The sequence below is a fragment of the Ranitomeya variabilis genome, chromosome 3 (assembly GCF_051348905.1).
Source record: "Ranitomeya variabilis isolate aRanVar5 chromosome 3, aRanVar5.hap1, whole genome shotgun sequence".
Lineage (NCBI taxonomy): Eukaryota > Metazoa > Chordata > Amphibia > Anura > Dendrobatidae > Ranitomeya > Ranitomeya variabilis.
This window is the reverse complement of record NC_135234.1, coordinates 401597704-401603703: the sequence shown is the minus strand read 5'-3', so window position 1 is coordinate 401603703 and position 6000 is coordinate 401597704. Positions and strand designations below refer to the sequence as shown.

The following is a 6000-nucleotide window of genomic DNA, read 5'->3' as shown; positions in this document are numbered from 1 at the left end:
AAAATGTTAAAAAAAGATCTATTTCATGAAACAGAACATGATCAGAAACTGAACAAATGACTATGAAGGAGATGATGATACTCATTTATCATGCAATCTATGTGAACTTTGGAACTGTTTTTTTTTTCTTTTCCTTTCCAAGTAGTGATCTCAAAAGCACCAACGGTTAGTATTTTAATGACTTGTCATTTCCTGCTCTGATAAAGATTCTCATGTTATTTTACCAACAATTTCCTTGAGGCTGCACCAATAGCAGGATGCCATCATGAATGACTCAGAATGGACCTCAGACTTCAATAGCCTGACTCACCAAACGAGGTCGAAATACCCTGGAGAGAAACTCGAGCCCCAGGTGCTTCTGGCTTTGAGACAGCTCACATTCACACTCTCTAATCTTGAGAACGTGTTTTAATTGTTGAGATCCATGCAGGGTGATGATTAAATAAGCTGGCAGAATCGGCCAGAGAATATTACCACAAAATAGGCTATTGAATAGCATTTCCATCTAAATGAACAGTTTGTCACATGGATGCCTGCAGATGCGCACCTCTACTTATAGGAGTTGCTCAACAAGAGAAAGCTACCAGGAAACCAATTCACTTACTATTTATCAAGAGGGGAAAGACAGAAGAAGAAAAAAAGGGAAATGTTCACAACATGCTCAAAGAACCTTCCTGTTCACAGTGACCATAGCATGGAGGTACCTAAAATAAGGCTATTCTACAGTCCCAGCTGTTATAGTAACCATATAACAACAGAGTGCAAGCTTCCGGGTACTGACCCAGTATCATCCATTAACATACTTCAAAAATGGCAGAACGTCAGACGTGAAAAAAATAAAATGTGGGGGTTCCTAATTATTCTTTTATGTATGTGCGACTTTTCGGCTCTTCAAAGTGTGGCCTGAAGAGCTTTATGAGTCAGGAGATTGCAGGTAAAAGTAGCGGCTGAATACACAGGTATGACATGAAGCACTGACTGCACAGTACACATTTCATGCTCTATCGATTTCTGATGTCAGACAAAAGTGGAAAATCTTATTCTCGTTGTTTTCAAAGAGGAAACAACTAAATAAACTGAAGCTTGTGTTTTGTTCCATTTATAGACTCTAGATGTATAATCTGCGTGACATTTTTAAAGTTGCACCTCAAGGAAATACTCCACATAACCTTCAAAATCTCATAAAACCATACGAACATGTAATTTACAAATCATTGTATAGAAGTTTATAAGGAAGGGGTGTTCTCCTTTGAAGATGGCCTTGCCATATAGTGGCGTTACTGACGTTTAGCACCAGGTGTGTTATTGACTGTACATGTCACCTGATCATAAGGACGAAACTATATCCGAAGGAAATGGAACGTAATCCTATATCCACAAACAAGGCATGCAGCACGTGATGCCTTATATATGTACATACATGACGTTCTTCAGGTTTACACTATAAATAGCACATTTAAAGGGAACCTGTCACCCCCAAAATCAAAGGTGAGCTAAGCCCACCGGCATCAGGGGCTTATCTACAGCATTCTGGAATGCTGTAGATAAGCCCCCCGATGTCACCTGAAAGGTAAGAAAAACAAGTTAGATTATACTCACCCAGGGGCGGTCCCGGTTCTGTTCTGGTCCGATGGGAGTCGGGAAGAAGAGAGGCCCGGCGCCTGCGCACTGCGGTACTTTGCTCTGCCCTCAAGAGGACAAAGTACGCCTGCGCCGGAGCCGCGTCGTGAATGCAACAAGAGGATGTCATCGTAAGAAGATGGGAGGCCCCGGACCGCGACAACCATCGGACCGGACCGCAGCAGGACCACCCCTGGGTGAGTATAATCTAATCTCTTTTTCTCATCTTTCAGGATACATCGGGGGCTTATCTACAGCATTCCAGAATGCTGTAGATAAGCCCCTGATGTCGGTGGGCTTAGCTCACCTTCGATTTTGGGGGTAACAGGTTCCCTTTAAAGGATTTGTCTGGTCCATATCGATAAGTTTGCAGAATCCCCCCCAGCACACGCACTGTGCGCTGCAGAGATTCACCGCTGTCTGAGCCAGGACTGGAGGTTATGTATGAGTTATAAATACCCGGAAAGTGGACATGGCCTCTCTCCATACACTTGCTTGGAGCGAGGCCACGCCCTCTAGTCAGCCACACCCACTAGCCGGTCGCGTCAGTACCCGTCGCACGGCCTCGCTCAATACAAGTGTATGCAGTGAGGCTGTGCCCGCTGTCCGGGAGTAGGTATAACTCGTGCATACCCTTCGGTCCCAGGTCTGAAACCAGTGAATCCCCGCAGCACAAGGCAACTGCAGACTTTTCGATTTGGACCGGATAACACTTTAAAGCCTTTACAATGTAATAGGTAGTGAGATATTGGTGCATAGAAATTCAGTCTGACAGAGATGCCATTGCCATGAAAATCAACTTTGTCCTGGTGAAATGCTTTGATGTCCAGGCATAACTTGAAAAAGGGATTATTAGAAATTAGGAGAAAAAAAAGAGCCAAACTGCTAACAGTTTGCATGTGATTTGCAAGTGCCACACAAATTACATTAAAATCTACAGGCACAAAGTCTTGTGTGACTTGAGACCAAAAATCTGACTGGTTTTGATTTTATGTAAAAATAACTATAGGTCTTGGGTTGTAATGTGACCCAATTAAAAATAATAACCTATGCAATGTAGCCTCTAAAAAGCTAAAATATGCTTGTTACCTCTAGGTTGGATTCCAAAAAGAAATCATACTGGGTCCAGTTCAGACAGCTGCATTGGAAGAGATAACTAGAGATGAGCGAATATGTTCGGGCCCCTCCTTATTAGGTGAGACATAGCGCTTACCGAATAAGCTGCAGAGGGAACCCGCTACCTGGAGCGCTCCAGCTAATCAGCCGGAGCGCTCCAGGTAGCCAGGTTCCCTCTGCAGCTTATTCGGTAAGCGCTATGTCTCACTGAATAAGGAGGGGCCCGAACATATTCGCTCATCTCTAGTGATAACCTCATTCAATCAGCCACAGGACTGCGGCAAATTGTGATAGGTTTGGTAGGTCAGGTGACTTGAACCACACATCATGGGATGTCTTTCTGATGATGTGCAGTTCAAGTCACCTGGCCTGCGCAACCTATCAATTGTTTTTTCTAGGGAGGTAATCTCTATAGAATTAAAATGGACGCCATCTTGTTACACTGACAGAAAGCAGGTGCCAGTGAGTATGTGCAGTAGGAAGTTCAGCTGATGTGGCTTGGATATACCTATACCATGTAGTGCACACAGCAATGTGAGCAGCCTCCTTTTCTCAGAACTCATGGTATCTCCATGATTAGATTAGAATGACAGGGTGGACAGCAGTGTTAGCAGTCTTTTCTTACTTCACCAATCATGGTATCTCTAGTATTACATCAGAAAGACATGGTGAAGAGCAGTGTGACCAGCATCTTCATCTTCCTAATTCAGCACTATGATATCTTCTGTATTAGATCAAATAGACAGGTTGGACAGCAGTGTGAGCAGTCTCTTCTTACCACACCAATCATGGTATCTACAGTATTACATTAGAAAGATATGAAGAGAAGTGACCAACCTCTTCTAAATTCAGCACTATGATATCTCCTGTAGTAGATCAGATAGACAGGGTGGAGAGCAGTGTGATCAGCCTCTTCCTAATTCAGCATTATGATATCTCATGTAGTAGATCAGATAGACAGGGTGGACAGCAGTGTGAGCAGTCTCTTACCTCACCAATCATGGTATCTACAGTATTACATTAGAAAGATATGGTGAAGAGAAGTGACCAACCTCTTCTAAATTCAGCACTATGATATCTCCTGTAGTAGATCAGATAGACAGGGTGGACAGCAGTGTGAGCAGCCACTTCTTACCTAAGCAACATTTGCATCTCCAGTACCGGTATTTGATCAGAAACACAGGGTGGACAGAAATGTAAGCAGCCTCTTATTCTCTTTAAACTCTGCCATCACCAGTATTATATCAGAAAAACAGGCAGGACAGCAGTGTGAGCAGCCTCTTCTTACCACACTACTCCTGGTATCTCCAATATTAGAAGAACATGAAGGAGAGGACCCAGCTTCTTACTGCATATGCTCACAGTCCTACTGACATAGGACAGGTTTCTGCCAGTGTAGCAAAACGGCTGCCTTTTTAATTCTATAGTGAGTACCTTCCTAGATAAATTGATTGTGATTTGCTGATTAAAAGTATTCAGGAATCTATCATGAAATTTCATTGAATTTCTTATATATTTTATTTTTTTTTCTTGCAAAACCCCTTTAAAGGACCAATCGGCTGATTCTAGAATTTCTCACTTAGCACTAAAAAAATATTTGTCAGTAAACCCAGGGCTTTATTATCATTATATTAACTATGCCATGAAAATGACTGTTGGGGAATAGGGATAAAGCAACCAGCCTAGCACAAATACTACGCAGTGTTATTACCATAATATGTGGCTGACGTACTTCAGCTGTGAGAACAGCATGAAAGCTCATAAATTACATTATTAGCCACTGTGATTTCTCAATAAAAGAGCACACACGCTTCCCGGGAAAATAAGTAAAAGACAGAGATTATTTTCTGGAAGGTGCTACCAAAAGGTACATTGAAATCAAACAGAAAACATTCTATTCCAGCAGCTATGACAGATCCTGGAATGGCTACCAGCTATTTGTTCACATGACGTTGCTGCATTTATTTTACCACTTCTTGGGCAGTTCTGATCCCCTTTCCAGTTATAATTTTGGCTTTCTTTCCAGTAACCAGAGAGGTAAGCTACACTGGTCTGTCTGGCTTTGCTGATGTCATCAGGGCACAATGGGCAAATTCATGCCCACATAAGTCAGCAACAAAAAGCCAAAGCTCTAAGAAAACGCAGAGCAATAGCAATTATGTTCAGGAACAATAATAAAGATTTCCTACTCCACAAACAAACTTATTTATTGACTTTTCCTTCATCTCTTTATATTCCCAACATAGAGAGATACTTTTCTCATATGCAAATATTTTGCTTTTAACATGTATAAAAATACCATAAAGGAGACATAAAGAAAGTAAATCAGTTTTCAGAACGAAGCATCAGCTAAGCCAAACACTGTCTGCTTGTCCATGTATGCAGTATAGATGTCCATAGGGATCTATGTCCACATCCTGTCCATATGGACCGGGCGTTTGTTAACAGAGCTCCCGTCACATCAGCAATCAAGGACTGAAATTAAAGGGGTTGACCACTTCTTTCTAAGTTATCGTTAATGGGCCTATGTTTGTTTAAGGAAAAATGTAAAAATGTTTAACCACCTCCCAACCGGGCTCCGCTTCTCCACAAGTTACTGGCGGGTCAGCTGGCATCAACATCCAGCAGGGGGTGTCACGTGTCCCTGTGCCGCCAATCAGCGGCAGCGAAAGGTTTTTAATTTTATAAATTGGTGCCATGTAATTATTATGGATCAGTAACATCTTGAAATTCATGTGCAGCACGAAAGGGCGCGGTCCAGTGGAATGTTCCGAGACAAAATGCAACAGCTGACTATGAGGAACATATTGCCTTGTCACTTCGGCCTCATGTCATTCCACCTTCTGATTCATGTGAAGACTGAGATTGTTAAGTAACCGTGAAGATGTAGGGGTCACAGCTGCTTCCACCGTTCCTCAGGAACATGCTTAGGTCGTGTTCACACATTAAAGCTGTGATGTAGCAGCACTGCATTTTCTTCACAGAATTCCCTACATTTTTGCAGAAAAAGCAATGTCTTTGTGGCTACTTCAGAAAATTGTGGCAAAAATGCAGTCCATATTTTTCATAACAAGCAATAAAAACATAGGAACTGATTCATCAAGGTGTTGATGAGGGGACGGGGTGTGGTGCAATGTTTCCCAATGCATTACGAGACGCATGCCTTTTAATGAATGGCGTCCGACGAGTGGTGTGCACCTCGCCACAAATCTTATTCCAGTCCTGCTGTGGCTTAGCAAATGCCACCGCACGCCTCCCATGAAA

General features: G+C 42.5%; 1 protein-coding gene and 1 long non-coding RNA gene across 3 annotated transcripts in view; one reads left to right on the top strand and one right to left on the bottom strand.

The window, feature by feature from the left end:
* The window catches only part of VMP1 (vacuole membrane protein 1), a 166708-nt gene that overhangs the window by 10217 nt on the left and 150491 nt on the right, over positions 1-6000 (bottom strand). The gene's annotated exons all lie outside the window — the stretch shown is intronic.
* LOC143816157 (uncharacterized) overlaps positions 1-6000 on the top strand; it is a 79040-nt gene that overhangs the window by 72082 nt on the left and 958 nt on the right. The gene's annotated exons all lie outside the window — the stretch shown is intronic.